The 13,525-nt window shown below is 49.4% G+C and overlaps 1 long non-coding RNA gene across 1 annotated transcript; it reads right to left on the bottom strand.

The window, feature by feature from the left end:
• Nucleotides 1–1,262: 1,262 nt before the first annotated feature.
• On the bottom strand, nt 1,263–9,238 carry LOC136786558 (uncharacterized). Its single transcript, XR_010825546.1, has 2 exons — nt 7,180–9,238; nt 1,263–2,099 (listed from the first exon to the last, which is right to left on the bottom strand). It is a non-coding gene; the product is annotated as an uncharacterized lncRNA (long non-coding RNA).
• Nucleotides 9,239–13,525: the final 4,287 nt, after the last annotated feature.

Below are 13,525 nucleotides of genomic sequence, written 5' to 3'. Positions count from 1 at the left end.
ACGTGCCCGCTAGCTACCTTTGCCTCCGCCAAATTGTTCTTTTGAAAACATTTCGCCTCTATGCGGCTGTTCTGGACAAAAGCAGCGTACCCGTCAGGGGTAGCTACCTGAATTTTGGCCAAATTCAGAAATAGGTTCATGCCCAGTACCTACCCGTTCCTCCTCCCAGGAATACTTTGTAAAATGTTTTGGCCTCTTCCAGAGAGAGAGGGACTTGTGGATTCGGTCCGCAGAACCCTTCAGCCTACGTACCTGGGAACTTGGGCCAAATTTGGAGGGAGGTGCATGCCAAGAGGCTTCTCTTGCCTCTGCCTGATCTGGTTTGCCAAAACCTTCTGGCTACCTCCACATACAGATTTACTTTGGGATCCTGCCCTCAGATCGCTTCAGGCTAGGTACCTGACAACTTTGCCCAATTTCCGACGGAGGTACCTGCCTGGATACCTTCACTTCCCTTCGCTCATCTTCTTTTCCAAAACTTTGGGGCTAGCTCCAAATACACAACTGCTTGTCAATACCAGCTGAAGACCCCTCTACGTTACGTCTCTCTCAACCTTGGCCCTACTTTGGACGTAGCTGCATCCCTGCTAGCTACCATCGCTTCCTCCACAAAAGCTTCTCAAGATGTTTGGGATTCTGCCTGAGACACTTTTAGCTCTGGGGACCAGCTGCAAAGCCCTTCAGGGTACGGACACCACAAGTTTCGCTGGTTTATGCATAACTGTATGCCTGGTAGCTACCCTTGCCTTCTCACCTTGGCATGCTTCTGCAAAAGATTTGGCTTCCTCCAAGAGAGATTTTTTCTTTGGGGATCCTAAACTCGGATTCCTTTGGGCTAGGTAACAGAGAATTTGGGCTACTTTGGAGGTTAGTACATGCCCGCTAGCTACCTCTGCCTCTGCCAGATTGTACTTTTCAAAACGTTTCGCCTCCCTGCGGCAGTTCTGGACAAAAGCAGCGTACCCGTCTGGGGTAGCTACCTGAATTTTGGCCAAATTGGGAATTATGCGCATGCCCAGTAGCTACCCGTTCCTCCTCCCAGGCATACTTTCTGAAATGTTTTGGCCTCTTCCAGAGAGAGAGGGACTTGTGGATTCGGTCCGCAGAACCCTTCAGGATAGGTACCTGAGAACTTGGCCCAATTTTCGACGGAGGTGCATGCCAAGAGGCTTCTCTTGCCTCCCGCTTATCTTGGTTGCCAAAACTTTGTGGCTACCTCCACATACAGATTTACTTTGGGATCCTGCCCTCAGATCGCTTCAGGCTAGGTACCTGACAACTTTGCCCAATTTCCGACGGAGGTACCTGCCTGGGTACCTTCACTTCCCTTCCCTCATCTTGTTTTCCAAAACTTCTGGGCTAGCTCCAAATACACAACTGATTGTCAATACCAGCTGAAGACCCCTCCACGTTACGTCTCTCTCAACTTTGGCCCTACTTTGGACGTAGCTGCATGCCTGCTAGCTACCATCGCTTCCTCCAAAAAAGCTTCTCAAAATGTATGGGATTCTGCCTGAGAAACATTTAGCTCTGGGTACCAGCTGCAAAGCCCTTCAGGGTAGGGACACCACAAGTTTGGCCAAGTTTACAGGGAAGTGTATGCCTGGTAGCTACCCTTGCCTTCTCACCTCGGCATGCTTCTAGAAAAAAGATTTGGCTTCCTCCAACAGAGATTTTTTCTTTGGGGATCCTAAACCCGGATCCCTCTAGGCTAGGTAACAGAGAATTTGGGCTAATTTGGACATTGGTACATGCCCGCTAGCTACCTTTGCCTCCACCACATTGTACTTAGGGAAAATTTTGCCTTACCTGCGTTACTTCTGGAAAAGCAGCTTACCTGTCTGGTATATGTTACCTGCCTGTGTCTGCATGTCCTGTAGCTCTCACGGATTACCTCAAATTGCATGGAGCTTCCCCAGGTTTTTTCTCCATTTGTTGAGGTCTGCTCCTGTTTGACCCTTAAGGCTCTTTCCAAGCATCTCTTTCAGCCTTTCCTTTTGGCATTCTCCGAACACAGCTGAAACCTCGGCTTGCTGCCTCAAACTCCTCCAAGGCTGTTGCTCTAATTCGTTTGTGTCCATCGGTGTACGTTCCCAACCCTGCAACAATGGAATAGACAGTTTTTGTTTGATTTTTGTTTTGTCTGGTTGTTTCTTTTCATTATGACCTTTTCTTTCTTTGGTCTTTCCTTCAATCCTACCACTTTTGTTAGTTTGAATCCTCCTCTTAGTTTTGTTGTTTCTTTGCTTTTTTCAGACATCAGCACCCCACCCCATTTTCCCTGTGCACTGCCTCCCTCATAGAATCCTACAATGCCTGGGGTTGGAAGGGACTTTAAAGACCATCCAGCTCGAGCCCACCTGCACTGGTGCCCCAGGACCCTGTTGGGAGCCGCACGTCTGGGCTGGGGCCAGCTCTGCCTTGGGGGTGACTGAGGCTGTGCCTGTCAGCCCTGCACTGGGACATGGCGGTTGCCTAGCACCACTCTGGGTCACAATATGCACTGCCCCTCACAGCACAGGGCTGCCATGTGGTCACAGTCCCTGTCCTTGGCTTCCCAAGGAGCTGCGTCCCCATGCTTGGTCCTGAGCGAGGTGCTGGATGTGCGAGTCCAGGAGTCCCCAAGTGCCACAGGGTGGACTTCTCTCTCTTTCCCCTGGAGATGAACACTCTCTTTTGGTTCCACCATACCTCTGCCCCTGAGAAGCTCCACAGCCAGGACATCCATGGCCCAGCTCTCTCAAGCTCACGGCTGGGCTGTCCTGCCCCAGGGGGTCCTGACAGGTGCCTGGAGCACACTGGAAAAGTTGGGCCTACATGCCTTAGTTCTGAACAAAAGCAGCATACCCAGGCTGTGACAAACCCTCTTTGGGCATCAGAACAGAATCTTGAAGTCTGCGGTGCCCAAAGTGAAACCTTTTTCTTCACTCCTTATAAAATAAACATTCAAGTTAACTCTTAAGGAGATAATGAGATTAAGGAAGTACATGCTAAACATAGAAGACTATAATACTCAACTTTTTGCCCAAATTACGCTCATTGTCATGCCAGGCTGGGACAGATAAGCTTAGGTCTCTCACAATTTTGGCCCTACTTTGGAGGTAGCTGCAGCATGCCTGCTAGCTACCATCGCTTCCTGCAGGGAAGCTGCTGCAAATGTTTGGGATTCTGCTTGAGAGACATTTAGCTCTAGGTACCACAGAATCACAGAATCATCTAGGTTGGAAGAGACCTCCAAGATCACCTAGTCCAACCTCTGACCTAACACTAACAAGACCTCCACTAAACCATATCACTAAGCTCTACATCTAAACGTCTTTTAAAGACCTCCAGGGATTGACTGTACCACTTCCCTGGGCAGCCCATTCCAATGCCTAACAACCCTTTCAATAACGAAGTTTTTCCTAATATCCAACCTAAACCTCCCCTGGCGCAACGTTAGCCCATTCCCCCTCGTCCTGTCACCAGGCACGTGGGAGAATAGACCAACCCCCACCTCGCTACAGCCTCCTTTAAGGTACCTGTAGAGTGCGATAAGGTCACCCCTGAGCCTCCCTCCTCTTCTCCAGACTGAACAATCCCAGCTCCCTCAGCCACTCCTCGTAAGACCTGTTCTCCAGACCCCTCACCAGCTTCGTTGCCCTTCTCTGGACTCGCCTGAGCACCTCTATGTCCTTCCTTTAGCAAGGGGCCCAAAACTGAACACAGTACTCGAGGTGCGGCCTCACCAGAGCCGAGTACAGGGGGACAATCACCTCCCTAGACCTGCTGGCCACACTCTTTCTTATGCAAGCCAGGATGCTGTTGGCCTTCTTGGCCACCTGAGCACACTGCTGGCTCATATTCAGCTGACTATCAACCAGTATTGCCAGGTCCTTCTCGGCCACGCAGCTTTCCAACCACTCATCTCCCAGCCTGTAGCTCTGCTCGGGGTTGTTGCACCCCAGATGCAGGACCCGGCACTTGGCCTTGTTGAACCTCATACAGTTGGCCTCCGCCCATCGGTCCAGCCTATCCAGATCCTCCTGCAGAGCCTTCCTACCCTCAAGCAGATCGACACACGCACTTAGCTTGGTGTCATCTGCAAACTTACCAAGGGTGCACTCGATCCCCTCATCCAGATCATCAATAAAGATATTAAAGAGAACTAGCCCCAGTTCTGAGCCCTGGGGGACTCCACTAGTGACCAGCCTCCAACTGGATTTAACTCCATTCACCACAACTCTTTGGGCCCTGCTACGCAGCCAGTTTCTAACCCAATGAAGCGTATGCCAGTCCAAGCCATGAGCAGCCAGTTTCTCAAGAAGAATGCTGTGTGAAACGGTGTCAAAAGCCTTACTGAATTCAAGGTAGACCACATCCACAGCCTTTCCCTCATCCACCAAGTGCGTCACTTTGTCAGAGAAGGAGATCAGGTTTGTCAAGCAGGACCTGCCTTTCATAAACCCATGCTGACTGGGCCTGATCGCCTGGTTGCCCTGCAAGTGCCGCGTGATGACACTCAAGATAATCTGCTCCATGAGCTTCCCTGGCACTGATGTCAAACTAACAGGCCTATAGTTTCCCGGGTCAACCTTCCGGCCCTTCTTGTAGATGGGCGTCACATTTGCTAGCTGCCAGTCGACTGGGACCTCCCCTGATAGCCAGGACTGCTGATAAATGATGGAAAGCAGCTTGGCCAGTTCTTCCACCAGTTCCCTCAGTACCCTCGGGTGGATCCCATCCGGCCCCATCGACTTGCGTACATCCAAGTGCTTTAGCAGGTCGCCAAACATTTCCTCGTGGATTGTGAGGGCCACATCCTGCTCCCCATCCTCTTCCACCAGCTCAGGGTACTGGGTACCCAGAGAACAACTGGTCTTGCCACTAAAGACTGAGGCAAAGAAAGCATTAAGCACCTCAGCCTTTTCCTCATCTCTCGTCACTAAGTTTCCCCCGGCATCCAGTAAAGGATGGAGGTTCTCCTTAGTCCTCCTTTTCGTGTTAATGTATTTATAAAAACATTTTCTGTTATCTTTAACAGCAGTAGCCAGATTGAGCTCCAGATGAGCTTTGGCCTTTCTAATTTTGTCCCTACACATCCTTACAACATCCTTATAATCCTTCTGAGTGGCCTGCCCTCTTTTCCAAAGATCATAAACCCTCTTTTTTCTCCTAAGCTCTAGCCACAACTCCCTCTTCAGCGAGGCCAGTCTTCTTCCACACCAGCTCGTCTTTGGGCACGTGGGGACAGACCTCTCCCGAGCCTTTAAGATTTCCTTCTTGAGGAGTGCCCAGCCTTCCTGGACTCCTCTGCCCTTCAGAACTGCCTCCCAAGCGACTCTGCCAACCAGTGTCCTGAACAGCTCCAAGTCTGCCCTCTGGAAGTCCAAGTCAGTAGTTTTACTGGTCCCCCTCCTGACTTCGCCAAGAATAGAGAACTCTACCATTTCGTGGTCACTCTGCCCAAGACAGCTCCCGACCACCACATCTCCCACCAGTTCTTCTCTGTTTGTGAATAAAAGGTCCAGCGGGGCACCTCCCCTGCTAGGCTCACTAACCAGCTGTGTCAGGAAACTATCTTCCACGCTCTCCAGAAACCTCCTAAACTGCTTCCTCTGAGCAGTATTGCATGCCCAGGATATGTCTGGGAAGTTGAAGTCCCCCACGAGGACAAGAGCCAATGATTTCGCAACTTTTGCCAGCTGCCTGTAGAATTCCTCATCTGTCTCCTCATCCTGGTTTGGCGGTCTATATCAGACCCCCACCAGGATGCTTGCCTTGTTGGCCTTCCCGCCGATCCTAACCCATAGGGACTCAACCTTATCATTCCCAGTCTCAGCCTCAAGTTCCACAACATCAAAACACTCTCTAATATAGAGAGCCACACCACCACCCCCTCTATGCTGCCTGTCCCTTCTGAAGAGCCTATAGCCAGTCATTGCAGCACTCCAGTCACAAGAGTGGTCCCACCACGTTTCTGTGATGGCAACCAAGTCATAGCTAGCCTGCTGCACGATGGCTTCCAACTCCTCCTGTTTGTTGCCCATGCTGCGTGCATTAGTGTAGATGCTCTTCAGCTGGGCCATTGCCTGCTCCCCCAGCCCTGACACTGTTCCCCCTGGCACACCTCTAACGAGCCTTACTCCCTCCCCTGGTCCCTGCCCCCCTTTCTACCTAGTTTAAAGCCCTCTCAATGAGTCCTGCCAGCTCCTGTGCTGGTGTCTGTTTTCCCCTTTGAGATAGGTGGGACCCATCTGCAGTTAGCAGGCCGGGTGCTGAGTAAAGCACCCTGTGGTCAAAAAAAACAAAATTTCTGTGTAGGCACCAGCCTCTGAGCCATCTGTTTATCAGGTGGGCTTTCTGAGTCCTCTCTGAACCCCTCTCTGCCACTGCAGGGATGGAGGAAAGCACGACCTGTACTCCCGCTCCATCTACCAATCGTCCCAGTCCTCTAAAGTCCCATTTGATAACCTTCAGGCTTCTCTCTTCAGTATCATCTCTGACAGCCTGGACTATCAAAAGAGGATAGTAGTCAGAAGGGCAAACCAGGTTAGGAAGCTTTCTGGCAATGTCCCTGACCCTGGCCCCAGGGAGGCAGCAGACTTCCCTACGGATAGGGTCAAGCCGACAAATAGGGCCCTCTGTTCCCCTGAGAAGGGAGTCGCCTACAACGATTACCCTTCTTTCTTTCTTAGTGGAGGCAGTCCTGAGGCATGGAGTTGACTTCCTCGCCTTAGGCATCCTCTTGGGTAGGCTGTTCACCTCATCCTCACCCACCAGTCTCTCAAGTTCCAGGGCCTCAAACCTGTTGTGTAAGGGCACCTGGGAAGGCTGGGCCGGTAGGGAGGGGGGTTGCCTGCGATGTCAAGCAGGGACCTGTTTCCATTCCTCCTCATCTCCTAGGTCCCCTCCCTCTGCTCTGCAGGGCAGGGGGTCCACCACTGCTTGGGGTGTCTCACCCCGGTGCCTTTCCTTCAGGCCTTGCAGGGAGTTGCTCCACAGGTCTGTCTCCTGCTTGCATTCCCTGAGGGCCCTCAACCTCTCCACCTCCTCCTTGAGCTCCGCCATCAGGCTGAGCAGGTCATCCACCTGCTCACACCTCACACACACAGTGTCTCTGCGCGGAGGGCAGCAACAGGCCCAGGCACTCCGTGCATCTAGAGACCTGAAATGCCGCATTTTTGAGCGGGCACTCACTCTGGATGGCCACAGACTATCGAAAAAGAGCTCTCTGCCTCGTGATGACCATGGCGCTTTACCTATACACAGCCAGCCGGTAGATGAGCTGCTCTTGTGAGCGGGGCGGAACGCTCTGCCCTGCCTGAGCGCGCCCTACCGGCGCAAACTGCCCCACAAACTGCCGCGCCGCGCCCCCGCCTGTCCGCCTGCCCCGCTCCGCGCTACCAAGCGGCTGCCTTTCAACGGCCCGGGAGGGGGCGCTGCTGGCTCCGCCTACGCCCCGTCAGCCTCCCTCACGAGGGCTGCCGGGTCCTAGCGCCTCGCTAGGCGGTAGTTCTAGCAAAAGCAGCATACCCGTCTGTTCTTTGTTACCTGCTCCTCTGCATGTCCTGTAGCTGTCACAGATTAGCTGAAATTGCATGGAGGTACCCCACTTCTTTTCTCCAAGTTTGGCCAAGTTTAGAGGGAAGTGTATGCCTGGTAGCTACCCTTGCCTTCTCACCTCGGCATGTTTCTAGAAAAAAGATTTGGCTTCCTCCAAGAGAGAGTTTTTTCTTTGGGGATCCTAAACTCGGATCCCTCTAGGCTAGGTAACAGAGAATTTTGCCTAATTTGGAGGTTGGTACATGCCCGCTAGCTACCTTTGCCTCCACCACATTGTACTTATGAAAAATTCTGTGTTACCTGCACAAGTTCTGGAAAAGCAGCATACCCGTATGGGGTATCTACCTGAAGTCTGGCCAAATTGGGAAGTACGTGCATGCCCAGTAGCTACCCGTTCCTCCTCCCAGGCATACTTGGTGAAATTTTTGGGCCTCTTCCAGAGAGAGAGGGACTTGTGGATTCGGTCCGCAGACCCCTTGAGGCTAGGTACCCGAGACAATTGGCCAATTTTGGAGGGAGGTACCTGCCTGGGTACCTTCACTTCCCTTCGCTCATCTTCTTTTGAAAACCTTCTGGGCTAGCTCCAAATATACAACTGCTTGTCAGTAACAGCTGAAGACCTCTACGCGTTAAGTCCCTCACAATTTTGGCTCTACTTTGGAGGTAGCTGCATGCCTGCTAGCTACCATTGCCTCCTCCAGGGAAGCTTCTGCAAATGTTTGGGATTCTGCCTGAGAAACATTTAGCTCTGGGTACCAGCTGCAAAGCCCTTCAGGGTAGGGACACCACAAGTTTGGCCAACTTTCTGCAGAAGTGTATGCCCTGCAAGTGCCGCGTGATGACACTCAAGATAATCTGCTCCATGAGCTTCCCTGGCACTGAGATCAAACTAACAGGCCTATAGTTTCCCGGCTCTACCCTCCGGCCCTTCTTGTAGATGGGCATCACGTTTGCTAGCCGCCAGTTGACTGGGACCTCCCCTGATAGCCAGGACTGCTGATAAATGATGGAAAGCAGCTTGGCCAGCTCCCCCGCCAGTTCCCTCAGTACCCTCGGGTGGATCCCATCCGGCTCCATCGACTTGCGTACATCCAAGTGCTGTAGTAGGTCGCCAACCATTTCCTCGTGGATTATGAGGGCCACATTCTGCTCCCCGTCCCCTTCCACCAGCTCAGGGTACTGGGTACCCAGAGAACAACTGGTTTTGCCACTAAAGACTGAGGCGAAGAAGGCATTAAGCACCTCAGCCTTTTCCTCATCTCTCATCACTAAGTTTCCCCCCGCATCAGAATTTCTGTTCACGTGACAGAAAGGAAACTCAGATTTTAGCCCTAAGCAACTATTTTTAGAGACAGGCTGGGAAGCAGTTCTTTTCAAGCCAGGGACAATTACAGCATCCTCAAAGCTAAAGAAACAGTTGACCCCTCTGCTGAATCTTGTTTCTGGCGAAAAAAATTCTGGGGACCAGATCTGGGGACCACAGGAAAGTCTGGGGACTACAGGAAAGATGGAGACCTGTTAGAACGTGTCTAGAGGATGGCCACAAAGATGATCAGAGGGCTGGACCACTTCTCCTATGAAGAAAGGCTGAAAGAGCTGGGGCTGTTCAGCCTGGAGAAGAGAAGGCTCCGGGGACACCTCATTGCAGCCTTTCAATACTTAAAGGGTTCTTATAAAAAGGATGGAGAGAGGCTCTTTACCCATGTAGATAATGATAGGACATGGGGGAATGGTTTAAACTGAAAGAGGGGAGATTTAGATTAGATGTTAGGAAGAAGTTCTTTACTCAGTGGGTGGGGAGGCACTGGAACAGGTTTTCCAGAGAAGTTGTGGATGCCCCATCCCTGGAGATTTTCAAGACCAGGCTGGATCAGGCTCTGGCAAACCTGATCTAGTAGGTGGCCTATGGCAGGAGGTTTGGAATTAGATGATGTTTAAGATCCCTTCCAACCCAAGCCTCTGAGCCTATGATTCCGTGATTCTGTGATTCTATCATTCTATATAATTCTATGATTCTATGATGTTACAACACCAAACTGTGACTCTGTGCTGGGTCTTGAGGTCAGAAGAACGTACTGTATGTTTGTACTGGGCCACAATCTTATACCACCCCATTTTGTCTCTGTGATGGGAGTGGTGATGTCAAAAAGCACTGCTGAGACTCTTTGCAGGGACATGAAGTTACAATTCCCATCTGAGACTCTGTCCTCTACCACAGTATGACAACACTTTATTGTGATTCTGTTGCAGGACATAAGGTCACAATACCCTGTTCTGACACAGTACTGAGCCTTCATGTGACAACACCCAACTGTGACTCTGTGCTGGGCTGGGAGCTCACAAACCCTCCTTTGACACTGTGCCACTCCACCCATCCTGATTAGTGGCTGTACCCTCAGACCATGGATGCAACCTAGGGAAAAAGAGGAAAGAAGAGAAGGAAGAAGGAAGAAGGAAGAAGGAAGAAGGAAGAAGGAAGAAGGAAGAAGGAGAAGGAAGAAGGAAGAAGGAAGAAGGAAGAAGGAAGAAGGAAGAAGGAAGAAGGAAGAAGGAAGAAGGAAGAAGAAGAAGAAGAAGAGAAGAAGAAGAAGGAGGAGGAGGAGGAGGAGGAGAAGGAGGAGGAGGAGAAGAAGAAGAAGGAGGAGAAGAAGGAGAAGGAGAAGGAGAAGGAGAAGAAGAAGGAGAAGAAGAAGACGACGACGATGACGGCGACTGGTACTTATTTTGTACAAGTGCACCCCAAGGGACTGATGGTGCTTGGTCATCATTCTTAACATGACAAAAGAAATGTTGCTGTTTCTGATGTTCTTTTCCTACTCCTTGATCCATAAAGGTCAGATGAAGCCTTTATGTTTTTGAGCTTTCCTTGTTTGGGAACCACCAAGTCTCTCAGTGCTATAGATAGACTTCTCAAGAGGACTGGAGACAGTGGAGGCTATTCCTCTGTAAACACTGGCAGGGAAATAAGCAAAGGACAGGCTTTTTTGATTACTACAGTTCTTTCTCACACCTGATAATTCATTAAGTGAGATATCCAAATGCAGTAGTTGCAGATGTTCCCAAACCTCAGCTGGTCGTGAGTTCAGATGAGTTGAAGAGACTAACAGACATTACCAAGTTCACATTACTGACAAATAAAATAGGTTTGTCTCTACCACACAGGTATGTACTAACACTATTTTGCAGCTAGCAGCAAGACTACATTGTCAGGTTTTCTCAATACCTACAATAAAAGATACTGGAAGGAATTAAAATTTTCTAACACCAAGATGAGTAAGCTCCCACTGGAATTGTCCTTAGAGATCTACATCAGCCCAAAGATTAAGACAACAGAGTTTTGTAGATGTATCACTACCATGAGGAGTAGCAGTTCGATGGCAATCTTCCAGTCATCTATCTTAGCTGTTATTAAGGAGCATCTATTTGTTACCATCTTTGAGACCATCTTTGGTCTCTTTAAAGCCTCTAACTTATCTGAGTTTGATGGGAACTCTGAAGTGGGTCACAGAATCACAGGATCTTTGGGGTTGAACATGATCTTTGAGAGCATCTAATCCAACCTGCCCTGCTCAAGCAGGGTCATCCAGGACAGCTTGCCTAAGACCATGACTGGTCAGGTTTTGAATGCTTCCAAAGATGGAGATACCATAACATCTCTGGACATCTCTGCCAGTGTTTGACCACTCTCACAGTAAGCATGCTTTTACTTGTGGTCAGATGGAATTTCATGTTTTTCAGTTTGTGTTCATTGCTTCTTGTCCTGTCACTGGCTGGACATTGACACTGACTCCCTCTTCTTTTAGCTCTCCCATCAGGTACGTACATAAATATCAAAAAGATCACACTGGATCCTTCTTCTCCAGACTGAACAGTCATAGCCCTCTCAGTCTTTCCTCATATGAAAGATGATCCAATGAGTTCAAATCTTTCTTGTACTGAGGAACCCAGAACTGGACACGGCACTGCAGATGAGTCTCATCCATAATGAGTAAATAGGAAGGATCTGCTGGCAATGTTCTCCCTAAAGCATCTCAGGATGTAGTTCACCACTTTTGCCTTTACAGGGTGCACTGCTGGCTCATGGCAAGCTTACTGTCAGCTAGCACTCCCAGGTCAGCAGAGCTACTCTCCTGCTGGCTGGCTTCCAGTGTGTACTGGTGCATGGAACTATTCCCCCCCTTATGCCAACTACATTCCCTTAGCTCAACTTCATGAGAGCCCAGCTGTCCATCCTGTTCAGGTTCCTCTAAATGACAGCCCAGCCCTCTGGTGTCTTATCTACTTCTCGTGGTTTTGTTTTAGCTGCAAACATATGCAGTGGCCCCAGTATCCACCCCTGGGGTACACAGTAGTCACTGGACTCCATGCCGCACCCTCTCACACCCCTTCTGGTCCAAGCCATTCAGCCAGTTTTCAGTCCACCTCACTGTCTACCTTTCTACCTGTACTTCATCAACTTACCTAGCAGGCTATTATGGGGCACAGTTACATAAGCTTTATTAAAAGGATGCTGGCAGCTGGAATCTGCAGCTTCTGGATGACCAAGCTAACATGAATCCTGCTTTTAAACTCCCTAGGAAAATATTCATAAAATCACAGAAACACAGACTGTCTGAGGCTGGAAGGGACCTATGGATGTCATCTGGTCCACCACCCTCCCCATTTAAGCAGGGCCACCCAGATCCAGATCCAGTTAGCCAAGACCATGCTCAGGTGGCTTATGAATATCTCCAAGGAGGAGACTCCACAACCTTTCTGGGCAACCTGTTCCAGTGCTTGCTCACCGTCACAGTGAAAATGTATTTCGTTATGTTCAGGGGGAACTTCCTATGTTCCAGTTTGTGCCTATTGACTCTTGTCCTGGCACTGGGCACCCCTGTGAAGAGACTGGCTCCATCTTCTTCCCAGTCTCCCTTCAGGTGTTTGTACACATTGTTAAGGTCCCCCAAGCAGTTCTTTTCTCCAGACTGAACATTCCCAGGTCTTATAGGGCAAAGGCCCTTTTTTATGCAGCTGCATGCAATAACTTCAGGAAAACTGGGACATCATATTCTTGACTTAACCAATGCTAAAGATCAACTCATTGATGGACATCTTCCCTTCTTTATAACTTTGTTATTCATCTGGTCAACTCTATTCATTTTCTGGTCCTCACCATTGTCCATTTCATTGTACAATCCCCTAGTGGTAGGGGTCGAATCCTGTATTGAAGCCTTCACTGCTGTTTGTAGAACACAAGAAAGGAAAACAGGATAAATTGAACAAATTTTCCACACCTGTTTCCATTTTTTCTTGGAAGGAAAGCATTGTTTCACTCCACATGGGAGTCCAGGAATGAATACATAGGTATCTAGGGTGGATAATCAGTGGACCAGGGTGGAAACAAATAAAGCAAATACTGTGATGTATTATCTGACTCATTTAGAACATACGTTACCTCATTCTGTCCAGACAAATTACCACTGAGACAGTTAAATGACAGCATATTCCTAATGGCAACGTAACAGCCAGTCAGTGCTATGTATTCGACTATCATTGTGCATGTATGTGTTTATGGTGTCTCAGCTCAGGAGATAGTAGAAGAACGACAGTTTATTGTAAATAGACTAGTATGTTGGCAAAAAGCTGCCTCAGCAAGCCCTAGGCTTCTGAATTTTTAACTCCCGGCCTTATCCCACTACATATGGAAAACCATATTTTTTTCATTTAGAAATTTCTGCAGTGAGCTATGGACTAATTGCCAGACGTGACTTGGAAATCAAACTTATATTCACATTTTTAAAGAAAAGGTACAGCACTGAAGAAGCTTCCAGGCTGAAGTGTAACTGCATTATATGGAAGTTCCCCAGGCCTCCAACCTTAGATGTTGACCACACCAGGGGAACTTGGTGTGCTGACTCTAAGAGGAACTGTAAGGGGTGTGAAGTGGAGCAGAGACGCCATGGCCAGGCTCTGTGATAAGATGGGAACTTGATTGTTC

The sequence above is a fragment of the Anser cygnoides genome, chromosome 17 (genome assembly GCF_040182565.1).
Source record: "Anser cygnoides isolate HZ-2024a breed goose chromosome 17, Taihu_goose_T2T_genome, whole genome shotgun sequence".
Lineage (NCBI taxonomy): Eukaryota > Metazoa > Chordata > Aves > Anseriformes > Anatidae > Anser > Anser cygnoides.
This window is presented reverse-complemented; position numbering and strand designations above follow the sequence as displayed.